The sequence below is a fragment of the Sarcophilus harrisii genome, chromosome 3 (assembly GCF_902635505.1).
Source record: "Sarcophilus harrisii chromosome 3, mSarHar1.11, whole genome shotgun sequence".
Lineage (NCBI taxonomy): Eukaryota > Metazoa > Chordata > Mammalia > Dasyuromorphia > Dasyuridae > Sarcophilus > Sarcophilus harrisii.
In genome coordinates, this window is record NC_045428.1 from 563,227,973 (window position 1) to 563,243,321 (window position 15,349).

Here is a 15,349-nt window from a genome sequence, read left to right on the forward strand (position 1 = left end):
TGAAAACCATCTTTCCATGTATTTGGAAAAATAAAATACTATTAAAAGCCAATTTTCATACATATTTCCACATTTATCATGCTGCACAAGAAAAATCAGCTCAAAAAAGAAAACAAAATGAGAAAATAGCAGACAAACAACAGAAAAGGTAAAAATACTTTATTGTGATCCACATTCAGATGCCACAATCCTCTTTCTGGATAAAGATGGCTCTCTCCATCACAAATCTATTGAAATTGTCCTGAATCACTTTCATTGTTCAAAAGAGCCACGTTCATCAGGGTTGATAATCACATAATCTTGTTGTTGCTATGTACAGTGTTCTCTTAATTCTACTCACTGCACTTAGCATCACCTCATGTAAATCTTTCCAGGCCTTCCTGAAATCATCCTGATGATCATTTGTTATAGAACAATAATATTGCATCACATTCATATACCATAACATTCAGTTATTCACCAACTGATGGGCATCCGCTCAGTTTCCAGTTTCTTGTCACTACAAAAAGGACTGCTATAAATGTTTTTGCACATGTGGGTCCTTTTCCCTCTTTTATGATCTCTTTTGGATACAAACCCAGTAGAGACACTGCTGGATAAAAGAATACACACAGTTTGATAGCCCTTTGAGCATAGCTACTCTCCAGATTGGTTGAAGCACTTCACAACTCCACCAACAGTGTATTAGTGTCCCAGTTTTCCCACATCCCTCTCCAATATTTATCATTATTTTTTATTTTCATATTAGCTAACCTGAGAGGTATGAAGTAGTACCTCAAAGTTGTCTTAATTTGCACTTCTCTAATCAAAGTGATTTAGAACATTTTTCATATGATTAGAAATGGCTTTAATTTTTTCATCTGAAAAAAATTGTTTGTTCATACCCTTTGGCCATTTATCAATTGGGGAATTGTTTGTATTCTTATAAATTTGAATTAATTATTTAAAATTGTCATTTTAAAAATGAGGCCTTTACCAGTACCCTTGGATGTAAAAATTGTTTCCCAATTTTCTGCTTCTCTTCTAATATTGTTTGCATTGTTTTGTTTATACAAAATCTTTTAAATTTAACATCAAAATTATCCACTTTGCAGGTCATAATGTTCTCTAGCTATTCTTTGACCACAAATCCTTTCTTTCTCCACAAATCTGAGTAAACTATCCCTTGTTCTCCTAATTTGCTTATAACATTGCACTTTATGTTTAAATCATGAACCCATTTTGACCTTATTTTGGTATAGGGAGTTAGGTATGTTGGTCAGTGCATAGTTTCTGCCATACTATTTTTCAATTTTCCCAGCAATTTTTGTCAAATAGTTAGTTCTTATCCTAGAAGCTAGAGTCTTTGGATTATCAAATACTAAATTACTACAGTCATTGACTATTGTGCCTTGTGAGCCTAACCTATTCCACTGATCTACTACTGTATTTCTTAGCCAGCACCAAATGATTTTGATGACTGCTGCTTTATAATGTAGTTTCAGGTCTGGTATAGGTAGGCCATTTTTATTTGCATTTTTTTCATTAATTCTCTCAAAATTCTTTTAGTTTTTCCAGAGGAATTTTGATAATTTTTTGTAGCTCTATAAGTAATATCTTGCAATTTGATTGGCATGGCATTGAATAAGTAGATTAATTTATATAGAATTGTCATTTTTATTATATTAGCTCGGTCTACCCAGTCGCACTTGATATTCTTCCTGCTGTGCAGATATAACTATTTGTGTGAAATATTTGTGTGTGAAAATATTTTGTAATTGTGCTCATATTCAAAGTTCCTGGCTTTGTCTTGGCAGATAGACTTCCAAATAGTTTATATAATTTACAGTTATTTTAAATGGAATTTCTTTTTCTATTTTTTACTGCTGGATTTTATGGATAACATAGAAATGCCAATGATTTATGTAGATTTGTTTTGTATCCTGCAACTTTGCTAAGGTTATTGTTTCACCCCTGATCTTATTGGGAACGCTTCTAATTTATCCCCATTACATATGATGTTTGCCGATTGTTTTAGCTAGATGGAGAAATGAGGTTTTAATCAGAGAAATTTCCTATTAAATTCTACCCTCTTACCCCTGGCCTAGTTTCTTCATTTGCTTCTAACTTTGGCTGCACTGATTTTATTTGTAAAAATAGTTATAAAATTTGATTAATCAAAATTATCTGCTTTATATCCCATAATTATCTCTTCTCATAAATTCTCCCTTTATCCATTAATTAGGCAGGTAAAATATTCTATGTTCTTCTAATTTGCTTATGAGATCACTCTTTTATATCATGTATTCATTTTGATTTTATCTCAGTATATGGTATTAGATATTGTTGGTTCTTATTTCCAAATTGCTTTCCAGTTTCCTTAGTAACTTTTGGTCAAATAGTGAGTTGTCCCTACTCCCAAAGTTTGGATTGTTGGATTTATTATGGTCATTTTAGATTAGATTATTATGGTCATTATATATGTTGTGTACCCAATCTATTCCATCACTCAACTACTGTGTTTTTTTAGCCAGTATCATATTATTTTGCTGATTGCCACTTTGTAACATAAAATCTGGTATTACTAGGTCACCTTCTTTTGCATTTTTTTCATTAATTCTCTTGATATTTTTGACTTTTTGTTCTTCCAGATGAATTTTGTTATTTTTTTTCTAGCTCTCAAAAATAATTCTTAATTATATTGGTATGGCACTAGGAAAATTAATTTAGATAGAACTGTCACTTTTATTATATTGGTTTGCACTACCAATGAGCAATGGATTTTCTACAGTTATTTAGATTTGTGTTTGTATGAAAAGTGTTTTGTAATTGTGTCAAATTCCTTTGAAATTAATGTTATTCACTTTCTATTTATTTAGTGTGCATATGTATACATACATGTGTATTTATAGGAATATTCCATACACTCTGTAGTCTTTCATCATTTAAACATAAGCTCCTTAAGAGTAAGATTTTCCCCCCTTTATTATATCTCCATCCCCAGCATAGTAGGTACTTAGTAAATAATTATCTGGAAGATATTATGGAGGCAGAGTAGGAAAGATTTGGCAAATGATTGGATTTAAGGGATGAGAGACAAAAAAGAGCCAAAGATAATAGTGAGATCCCAAATCTGAGTACTTAACAGGGGGGAAGGCACAGTTGTTAAAAGTATTATCTCATCGCCTAATTCATTTCATTAGTAGCTAATCTCAGTCAGGAATGGGGGGCACCAATTTTCTTCTCATTGTCATAAATGAAGAGAACTTAAGTGATTCTTGCTCAGTGTTACCCAGCAACCCAAGGGTCAGAGTTGGGACTAGAATTCACATCTCCTGGCCCTTGGCCAAGTTAAGCTATTCTAGTTCTGTCTCCTTCCTTGGAAGATAGGTCACTCAATTTCTTTGGGCTCCACTTTACCCACTACTCCCAGATTGCCTCATCTGTAAAATGAAAAAATTGGGCAAAACCCTTAAATTATATGATTATACAATGAATGAATGAATGAAATGAATTAATGGAAAAATTGAAAGAGACATTCAAAATCACTTCCTTACCTGAAGTATGAATCTCCTCTACAACATTCCTAGCAAATGATCAACCAGTATTTGCCAGAATGAACCTCAATTGGTTTCTAAGGTCCCTTTGACCCCAAACATTCTATGAGCTATGGTCTCTTTCAGTTCCAACATTCTAGGATTCTATATCCCACAGGCAAATCCTTTTGGAAAATGCTCTCATGGAATGAGGTTGAGTCTCCTCTCTGATGCTCACCTGTAATATAAAGTAGCAGTCCTTTAAAAAAAAAAAAGTATGGTGTACAGAGTGCTATTATTGACTCTGGGGAACAGACAAAATTGGATAAGATATACATAGTCCTCACCTTCTTGGACCTTATAGACTAGTAGGAGAATACTTACAACAGAAAATACTAGTACATAATATTAACAGTTAAGCATTTGTATAGCACTAAAAATGTGTAAAATGCCTGAGGTCTGATTGACTCCTTGGCCTCGGACAGCTGCTGTTTCCAAGGTCTAAATTGCCTTTATCTCCTTTTTCTTTAGTCACTGCCATTGTAACTGGATACTTTGGGAGTGTGGTAGTTTTACCATATCTCTTTTCATTCCCTTGCCTCTGTATACTCTAGACCATAAGGATGTATTTGGCCTGGGTTTATTTAAAAGAAAAAAACAGGGCATTATAAACTCAGTAATGATAAATATACCAGAATTTTAGTAGTTAGGTATCAACCTTTAGATTTTTACTTTTTTCTTAAGTTCCATGGATCTAACACAGACCAATTCTTGATCATCCAGTACTCATGACCCCAAAGGAAAATGTCACTCATTTCTTCTCATATGGAGACTCAGTCCTTTGATGTGGTCATTCTACCATCCCAATTCTCAGCCCAATCGGGAAACCTCATGATTGAATGCTCTCTTGATATTATTTTGTTTTTATTCAGTTGTTTTTAGTCATATCTGATTCATTGTGATTCCATTTGGAGTTTTCTTGGCAAAAATGCTTGCAAAAAACAATGGCAAAAAATGTTGCCATTTCCTTTCCCAGCTCATTTTACAAGTAAGGAAACTAAGGCAGACAGAGTGAAGTGACTTGCTTAGAGTCACACAACTAGGAAGTGTCTGAGGCCATATTTGAACTCATAAAGATCAGTCTTCCTGATTCCAAGCTCAGTGATCTATCCAATGGCCAACCTATACATTGAAATAATATGACAATTTCTTTGTGACCCAGTTTCCTCTTCTACAGTATGAGTACGTTGGGCCAGTTGACTTTTATAATCCCATTTCTAGATCTATGATCTAATGAATGGTCTTTGGACTGATTGTATCAATCAATGATGTTTATTAATAAGTATCTGTTATGTTCCAGACAACTTAACCAAGAAGCATTTTATGGGTAGACAGAAACTTAGTTTAGCTGAGTCCTTGGCTGAACATTGGCATCTGGCTTCTACCCTGTGACAAGCTTTATGAGCTGGGAAGCATGCTGGCTCTTATTTTTAGGGCTGTCCTAAGGTGGGTGGAAAAGGGAAATCTGCCCCCTATTTAGCCACTTGATAAGTCTCCCACCAAGTATCCTTTGTGAGCTTGGCCAGGATCCTCTCTCCTGCCCCCTCCCCCAAATCTTGGTGTTCTGCCATTGGAGATTCTTTAATTATGTTTTTCTTTGAAGCAATTCCCTCTGCCTTATCTCAACTCTAGCTTATCTTCTGTCACTCTGATGGACGGTGAGGAGGCAGATAAGGGGGCTGGCTGCATTCACAGCTGCCTTCCCTGCCAGAACTCTCTCCTTTGTGGCCCACAGGCTGGCCATCCTAGACATAATAAGATGGAGCTATTAATTTCCTGGCACACCTTCCCTTTGTTCCTTCCCTCTTCCTCAACCCTTAGCCTCCCCAACCTGGCTCATTATTGTCTGGAATGCAAAACAGGGCTTTGCTCTCATCTTTCAGCTGGAAAAATAAGTCCATGCTGGCCACACTGTCAGCTAAGTTTCAGTTGTGACCCAAAGAGGACTTTTAAAAAATGGAATCTGAGTTGGAAAGGATGCTGAAGTCATCAAATTCAATCTATACCTTGAACAGTGATGGAAAAAATGTTGACTCTGTTGCCAGAAGTTGTTCAGCCATTTTTCAGTCATGTTCAAATCTGCATGACCCCATTTGGGGTTTTCTTGGCAAAGATAATGGAGTAGTTTGCCATTTCTTTCCTTCTCCAGTTCATTTTATAGATGAGGAAACTGAGGCAGATAAGGTTAAGGGATGAAGTGTCTAAAGTCAGATTTGAAATCAGGAACATGAGTCTTCCTGATTTTGGGCTCAGTTCTCAATGTACTATGGAGTCACCCACCTGCCTAATCAGAGGAACTGGATTCAAAGCCCAGATTCAACTCTTACTAGCTGGATGACCTTGGTCAATCTGAATAAGTTCTCTGAGTCTCAGTTTGCTTATCTGCAAAATGGGGGAGACACAGCATTGGACCAAATGGCTATGGAGGGTCCTTTCCAGCTTTTAGTCAGTGATCCTGTGAATGACAAGTAGTCATCCATCTACTATTTGAAGACTCCAGAAGTGGGAAACTGACCATCTCCTGAGATAACTCATTCCATTCTCTTGAGGCTCTAATTGTCAGGAAGTTAACATTTGCCTCTCCCATGATTCCTGACTCTAGTCTCTGAGGCCAAACAGAACAAATCAATTCCCTCTTCTATATGATGAATACTAGTAACTTGCTAATACTTTCTAACCTGTTTCCTTTATTTCTCATCCCAGTCTTCTCTAGAATTAAAAGTCCCAAGTTCTTCAATTGATTCTCATATGCACCGTCCTCTTCCCATGATCCTGGTTGCTCTCCTCCTTCTGGACATTCCCCAGGTTGTCAACGCCTTCTCTAAAATGAAGTATTCAGAACTGAACACAATATCCCTGATGTGGTTTGGTTTGACTATGGCAGAGAACAGTAGAACTAGTGTGGATATGCCTAGTCCTGAATGCGATGCTTTCCTTGATTCAGTCAAAGATCATGCTAGCTTTCTTGGTTGTAGTATCATAACAGATTTGTATTGAGTTTTTGCAGCCACTAAGATGCCTAGGACTTTCTTTTTTTCATGTGAACTATTGCTAGTGTCCTTCTCCCTCCTCTCTTCCCACTATATCTACATTAATCTAACACTCCTACTGGGCTTTAGATATTCAGTCAACAAATATCTATTGATTATTTATACTGAATCATCTGTGTGGCAAATCTCTCCAAGCTCTTCCTAATCTTGGGTGGGAGCTAGACTGTCCTAGATAGACCCAATCCTTTATTATAATGTTGGTACCCCTGGGAGAAGTAAAATATCATTATTATTAAAACCAGACCTAGGATTTCATTCATTTAAGCACAGGGATCCTCAAACTATGGCCCGCAGGCCAGATGCAGCAGTTGAGGATGTTTATCCCCCTCACCCAGGGCTATGAAGTTTATTTAAAGGCCCACAAAACAAAGTTTTTGTTTTTACTATAATCCAGCCCTCCAACAGTCTGAGGGACAGTGAACTGGCCCCCTATTTAAAAAGTTTGAGGACCCCTGATTTAAGGAACTCCTAATAAGGAAAGCCCCTTAACCAATGCATAATACAGGGGACTAAAGGTTGATAGAGGCAGGAAAGCAGCTCCTGCTCAGCAATTTACAATCTTTGAAAGTTTTCTAGATTGGTTGAGTGATTTGTCCAATATCATATAACCTCACATATCAATATATTGGGACCTAAATAATCTTACTGTGAAAAAGCTTATAAAGTCAATTTGTTTTTCATGAAAAGAAAGACTGAAGTAGTGTTTGAGGTTTTCTTGGCAAAGATATTGGAGTAGTTGGCCATTTCCCTCTCCAAAATAGATGATGTAGGTAGGTAGGCAGGTAGATAGATAGCTAGGTAGATAGATAGATAGATAGACAGATAAATAGAATATATGAAATCTGATTGTGGAAGGGTAAAGAGAAACTAGCATTTGAAAAGATAGGGCTTCAGGTAGAAAATGGATTCAATAAATGGAGTTTTCCTTAAATGATCAGCAGCAGCTATGTCACGGGAGCTACCTGCTAGTGACTGCTGGGATCTAATTCTGACCAGCAGAATAGATAGTGTCATGTGAGAGGACGATAATGATACAAGGAGATTGAGAGGCAGTTGCAGTGAAAGTCTCTTGACCTCTTACCTCTTACTTCTTAACTTTGACTTTTTTCATCTCTACACAGAATATATATTTTCAAAGCAGAGCAAGGTTATAATTGTTTAAAGAAAAGTATACATTCTTTCTCAAGCAACATCTGCATCAATAAATTTGTTTTATGACCTTCAGACAGATATTTCTGACTCTTTGGGTTATGTCAGTCTTTCCTTAGGCCTGTTAGCTCTACTTCAAAGAGTAAGATATAAAGATTGTAATAACAAAACATTCCTTTAGTCTCTTTAGTGTTCTGTCTTTCAAAGTTGTGTAGGGCTATACCCCAAATGATGCAGTCCCCTTTGACCTTTTTACAGGCTTTCTGTGTTCCACACTTAAGCGTGGTCCTCAATAATCTATTTAAAGATTTGATCTTTAAATTTAAAGATTAAAAGCAAGTATCAGCAAGCATTATATGTAATGGGGACAAACTAAAACCATTCCCAATAAGATCAGGGGCGAAACAATGTTGCCCACTGGGTGAAACAATGTTACCTACTATCACCATTACTATTCAATATGGTATTAGCTTTGACAAGAAAAAGAGTTGAAAAGAATTAAGAGTAGGTAATGAGGAAACCAAATTATCATTGTTTGCAGATTATATGATGGTATACTTAGAGAACCCTAGAGAATCAACTAACAAAACAACTAGAAGCAATTCACAACTTTAGCAAAGTTTCAGGATACAAAATAAATTCACATAAATCATCAGCATTTTTATATATTATCAACTAAGTCCAATAGCAAGAGATACAAAAGAAATTCCATTAAAAATAATTTTTTGATAATATAAAATATTTGGGAATCTATCTGACAAGGTAAAGTCAGGAACTATATGAACCCAACTACAAAACACTTTCCACACAAATAAAGTCAGATCTAATCAATTGGGAAAATATCAAGTGCTCATGGATAGGTTGAGTGAATATAATAAAAATGACAATACTATCTAAATGTACTTATATACATACAAATCAAACTCCCAAGAAATTATTTTACAGTTCTAGAAAAATAATAACAAAGCCCATCTGGAAGAACAAAAGATCAAGAATTTCAAGGGAATTAATGAGAAAAAAATTGTCAATGAAGGTGGCCTAGCTGTGCCAGACCTAAGGGTTAATGCTTAAAAATTATCCATGCATATGTTTTGAAAAAGAAAAATATCTTCAATAAAAAACTCAAAAAAGGATTCAAACATCTACTATGTTCTATTATATGGGGATACAAGAACAAAAATGAACTGAGTCTTCAAGAGGCCAAGGATTTTAATAGTCAGGAGTGAGAAGAGTACTTTCTAGGTATAAGGGACAGAGGTACAAAGGGTATGGAGGTGGAAAATTTAGTTTCACTTTTGAGAAACAGGAAGAAAGTTACTGTGGCTGGATTATAGTATGTGTAAAAAGGGTGTTGTAGAGGTGGGCAAATTGCAATATTCCTTGTTCCCCATTGCCACTGCCAAGTTCTCCCCCTTCTTCCATCTCTCTGTGAACTACCCTCTTTCCTTTGAGGTTCATGCTGTTTTTATATATCACCCAATCAAAATCCTGGTAGCTGTTATCTACAGACCCCCAAGGTACTTTCGTTCCTTCCCCAATAAGTTTAGTACCCAAGAGATCACAATTTTTTTCTCCTATTCATCTTATGCTCTCATATTAGAGAACCTCAACATATATATGGCCTTTCCCTCTAATATCTGAATCATTGACTTCCTTAGCCTGCTTCACTTCCATGAATCATTGCTCCATCCCACCTTAGACATACACAAAGGTGTTCATAACTCTTGCCATCACCTACAAATGCATGATTTCGGTGTTCAAGAAATCTGAAATTCCTTTATCCAACCACAATTTATTGGTTTTTCACCTTTCGCTCTTCCTTCCCCTACAGAACCTTATTCTTCATTCTGCTCTGTAATTTGCAATACCTTGATTCCCCATTCTCTCCCAGGCCATTTACCCTGCACTCACACCATTTTCTCCTTTTCTTTCCATCTTGACTCTTTGGTGAACCAATTAAACTCTACATGGTCCCTCTCTCTCTCTCATGTTGCCAATTACACCCTTCCAAGCCTCAGCACTGGATCACTCCCACCATTTAATACCAATGCTACTAAATGTAGGTGGAAAAAACTCAATCATTCTAGTTGGGTTTACTACACATTTATGAAATATAACCTCAATGGGTCCAATGGGTCCCTCACTGCTGATTGGCAATCTTACTACACCTTCTTCATTAACTTACTTTCCCTTTCTCCAGAGTGGTTCTTCCAAACTTTTTCATCCCTTCTTAAGTCTTCCATGATTTACCCAGTCCCCAACTATCTCAGTTGAGATCTTTATTTCATATTTTACAGAAATAAATGAAGGCATTTGCTGTGAATTACCTTTTTTCTTCTTTGTTGTGATCTCCCTCTTCTCCTGTTTTTCTCATTTCCTATCATTCAAAAAGTCTTCTAGCACTTTCTTCTCCTTCACCCTTGCCTTGCATAGTGAAGTGACTTTACTCCTTATTAAAACAAACCCCTCTGTTTGTTGAAGTGATTTCCTTGTGATCTCAAGTTTGTTCAAATAACCTCAAGTGATTTCATCTCCATCTCCTCCCACAGATTGCCCCCTCTGTTATCCTCCACTCTTTTCACTTGTTTCCTGCCTCCCTGGACCCCCTGCCTCTCTACCCTCTCTTCTCCAATCCTTACTTTTCCCAGCTGTCAAAATCATCTTCCTAGGGCATAGAACTGTGTCATTCCCTTCTCCAGTCTTCTAATTGTGTATAGTAGAAGACTCCTTAGCCCTCCATCACAATCCGGCTCCAAACTGTCTCTCTGGTCTGGTTTTCTATTATTCTCCTCAAATACTCAGAATTGCAGCCTGACTGGATTAGCGGCTGTTCTCTGAACTGAGCATTTCATTATATTCTATTATCCCAGGTCATCCTTCATGTACCTGAACGGGCTCAGAATCCTGATCCTCATTGTTTGAAAGGGAGAGCTGCCTTTAACAATTCTTGTCTTTCCTTATTTCTTGTACTGCCTCTATTATGAAGCCTTTCCTGATTTCTGTCCCTGCTTCATAGATGGTTTCATAGCATTAAAGGGCAGAAGGCCTCATTTTACAAATGAGGAAATGAAGTCCAAGTTGGCAGGTATTTCCTCAGAGGGCACATTCTGTGAGCATTGTATGAATGTAGGTCATTTTGCTCCAGGATCCGTGATCTATCCACTAGACCATTCTTCTTTTGTTTTTGCTTTTCTTTGTATCCCCAGCTCTTAGCAGAGTACCTGTCACATAGCAAGCACTCAATAAATGTTTGTTGACCAATTGCATGTTCCCCCATTCTCCTTAAATTATCTTGAGCTTACGTATCTTGGCTAGACACATTCCCCGAGTACTCAGTCCAACTCATTCGGTATTTATTATGCCAACAAACCTATCATTCCGGGAAATGATTCCAGGGAATAGGCAAAGACAAAAATGAAACATTCCTTGCTCTTAAAGTTGAACTTACTGTGGAAAGCCTTCCCTACAAAGGTTCATGTCTTCCTATCTTGTTTGGATCTTAATCATGACTTCCCATAAGTTAGCCACGGTGGGATGAGTAGGACACTAAAACTGTTGAACACCTTCCTTGTTTCCTTTTGATCCTTTGTAATTATATTCCTTTACTATCCTTGAAGATACTTGGGGAATATATGTTTTTAATTCTATAGTAACAATGTTCAAACTCTTTCTGGGGTCATACAACACTATCAAGAGAATATTGAGATTAAAAAGATGATTCTTCGTCTCAATGTTATTAACATATCTGTGGAAATACTCCTTTATGGGGTGAATGGTGACACAAGTTGAGGTACATAAATAGAATTTTCCTGTGAAATCATGAATGTAATACAGAAAATATGGGAAGATGTATATGACAGATACAGGGTGAACTTAGAAAGAACCAGGGAAAAATATGAGCAAGGACTATGACAATGTAAATAGAAAGACACCCAAAAAGAGAATATATATACACAAAGCACCATATGATTATCAGTTGTTATTTTTAGATAGCAAAATCCTGGAATCTCCTCTTGTAATTATTCTAGGAGAAAACCCCTTAATTATCCACCAACTAAGTGGGTGTTTTACTAGCTAAAGGGCCCTTCTCCCTAATTGGATTAATTAAGGTCCAACTACAAGGTGCTACCAAGAACAATTAGCAGTTTATGGGCTGAGACCCAATGAAAGATGAACTAGATTTGCCTGAGAGAACAGTATCACATTACCAAGATTCAGGATTTTATCTGGTGTCCTGATTTTTAGTGAACTTGCTTTTCAAGGCACACCCCACCAACTCACTGTTAGCAGGGAGCATTGAATAGATGCCCTCCTTTCTTTCCTCTTCAATCCGACTTCCAGCAACCTCTCTTCCTTACTGGTACTCCACTTTACAAGCCTCCAGACCACTTTTCCTCTTTCCTTAAAGCTTTCAATAACTCTGACTCATAATCTTCCTCCTCTCTGATACTTCAGATTGGTGACTTCCATATATACATAGATATCCCTATGAAAATCCTAACCATTATGGTGCATCTCAACCTTGTGATCATAGCCAGACACAGGAATCCAAAGAGGGAGCTGACAACAAAATCTGTGGCCCCAAAAATGACCATTCATAAACTCCCGAAGTTCAAACAAAAAGCTGGAAAGATGGGCATCATATCATATCATATATATATGGTACACACATACATACATATCATATATATCTGTACTGAGGATATATCTCCGTATATATCACTCCTTCCCTGGGGAGGGAAGAGACCCATTGACTGCTCTGTGGCCTTGGATGGGCAGACTTTATTTAAAAGAAACAGGAATAGGTTAGTATGGTGAGATAAGAGAATAAGTATTGTATATCACAAAGATAGCTAGCTGGTATAGTGAAAAGAGAAAAAGAAACTAGGTATTGGAAAGATCTGGGTTCAAAAGCTATCTCAAGTATGTACTAGCTGTGTGACTTCTGGACAGATCACTTAGCCTCCCTTAAGCTCTATAAGCAAAAAATAGATAATTTTGATTATATTAAGTTAAAAAGATTTTGTACAAACAAAATTAATGTAGACAAGATTAGAAAGGAAGCAATAGATTTGGAAAACATTTTTTATATTCAAGGTTCTCATTTCTAAACTCTATAGAGAATTGACTCAAATTTATATTTCAAGCTATTCTCCAATTGATAAATGGTCAAAGGATATGAACAGACAATTTTCAGATGAAGAAATTAAAGCCATTTTTAGTCATATGAAAAGGTGCTCTAAATCACTATTGATCAGAGAAATGAAAATTATTGCGGTACCACCACAAACCTGTCAGATTGGCTAAGATGACAGGAAAAGATAATGAATGTTGGAGGGGATGTGGGAAAACTGGGACATGGATACATTGTTGGTAGAGTTGTGAACTGATCCAACATTCTAGAGAGCAATTTGGAACTATGCCCTTTGATTTAGCAGTGTTTCTACTGAGCTTATATCCCAGAGATCTTAAAGAAGGGAAAGGGACCTATAAGTGCAAAAATGTTTGTGGCAGCCCTTTTTGTAGCGGCAAGAAACTGAAAACTGAATAGATGCCTATCGGTTGGAGAATGGCTGAATAAGTCATGGTATATGAATGTTATGGAAAATTATTGGAAATGATCAGCAGGATGATTTGAGAGAGGCCTGGGTAGACTTACATGAACTGATACTAAGGGAAATGAGCAGAACCAGGAGATCATTGTACACAGCAACAGTAAGATTATATGATGATCAGTTCTGATGGATGTGGCTCTTTTCAACAATGAGATGATTCAGGCCAGTTGCAATGATCTTGTGATGAAGAAAGCCATCTGCATCCAGAGAGAGGACTGTGGGAACTGAGTGTGGACCACAACATAGCATTTTCACTCTCTCTGTTGTTTGTTTGTATTTTGTTTTCTTTCTCATTTTTTTTTCTTTTTTGATTTGATTTTTCTTGTGCAGCAAGATAAATATATAAATATGTATGCATATATTGGATTTAACACACACATATACACATATATATATTTTACTATATTTAACATATATTGGATTACTTACTATTTAGGGGAGGGGATGGGGAGAAGGGGCAGAAATTGGAACACAAGGTTTTGTAAGGGTTTAAAATCTTCTTTGTAAGGGTTAAAAAATTATCCATGCATATCTTTTGAAAATTAAAAAGCTTTTTTAAAAATGGGGGTAATACTATCATCTACCTCACAGGACTATTGAGAGGACCAAATGAGATTATATAGGTAAAGTAATCAAGGCACCATAGAAATTTGAGTCATTATTAAGATATATTCATATGACAATATCCAGGGACAAGGGCAAGGACAGTCAAATTTAATTAATAATTAATTACCTAAGTAAAACCTTATATAGCATTTATAAAGCATCTGCTGTGCACACATTATATGTACCAGATCTTGTACTAAGTTCTAGAAATACAAATATAAGCAAAAAGAAAGAGTTCCTGCCTTAAAAAAAGCTTATATTTTATCTGCAAATGGGAATACTTAGATATATGTAAATATAATAGGGGAAGAAAGTAAAAAGCACATAAAACAGAGCCAAAGAGTTGAGAGTACCCATAAAGCAGCATGTTGGTAAAGTTTAGAGAATGAAGGATGGATATTGGGCCTTTCTTCCAAAAAAATGGAGGTTCCAAGAAGAACTCACCAATGGGAGAAAGGTCTGAAGGAGAAGAAAGAAAAGGCAGCTGAGTAATGGTGGTGAAATCAGAATAATGAGATGGATTTCTTGAGCTACCTTCCTCAAAGTGGAGATTTAGGGAAAGCTTACCATAGGGAGAAAATGAGGCACAAGGGCAGAAGGAAGGGCACAGGAATAGAAAAGTCATGGTAGGGAATCATTTAGGTGAAGATCAGAGAAGGGAAAAACAGAGACAATTATTTTTCACCAGAGTATATGCTACAAATCACCTGGATAGAAACATGATATGGATGATAGTAATTCCATTATCAGAACAGTCACAAATATTAAAAAGAAATATATAAAAGACATACTGTGACAGCCAATGTAGGATGACTAAATGCATGGCACAGTCCTTTAAGCATAGAGTTAGGTGTGCTACAATGAGACAGGTGAGGAAAACTATGGACAGGAGGGTTTTATTTTTATAAAGTTTTATGAGAAGGGGGAAGGGTAGGCTTGAAAGTTAGGATACCATTGATTTGGATGGAAGTAATGATGATAACTGGCAAACAGGAGAGAGGGCACAACTGCCCATTCACTATTTCCCTTTTCTCTGTCAAGGAGAATGATTTTTACATTGGGGAGGACAAGACACAAATAGTGAATGGGGAGTTTGTTATGGGCCAGAACTTGAAACAAGGTTTTAACTCACTGGAATTGATAGACACAATGCTTATTTACTTAAGTTTACACCTTTGAGAGTTCACACATTAGCTGGCACATTAGCATTCACAAGTTCAGGAGATTGACAGAGTCAGAATTCAGTCCGGAGATTCAGAACTGGAGATTCAGAGAGAGTTGGAGGCTGAAGCTGGCAGAGGCAAAGGACAAGCAACAAGAGCTCTCAGAGCCAAGGAAAGCTTATTGGGCTATT

General features: G+C 36.7%; 1 protein-coding gene across 5 annotated transcripts in view; it reads right to left on the bottom strand.

The window, feature by feature from the left end:
• The window catches only part of VWA5B1 (von Willebrand factor A domain containing 5B1), a 112,318-nt gene that overhangs the window by 76,644 nt on the left and 20,325 nt on the right, over positions 1-15,349 (bottom strand). Inside the window, exon 1 of one of the 5 annotated variants that reach the window (XM_031962720.1) lies at positions 6,254-6,397. The exons of 3 other annotated variants lie outside the window; for them this stretch is intronic. The gene's annotated coding sequence lies outside the window, so the exon portion shown is untranslated. Of the gene's footprint in view, positions 1-3,536; positions 3,752-6,253; positions 6,398-15,349 lie in introns of those variants that run through there. One more of the 5 variants, XM_031962719.1, reaches the window with a different exon arrangement.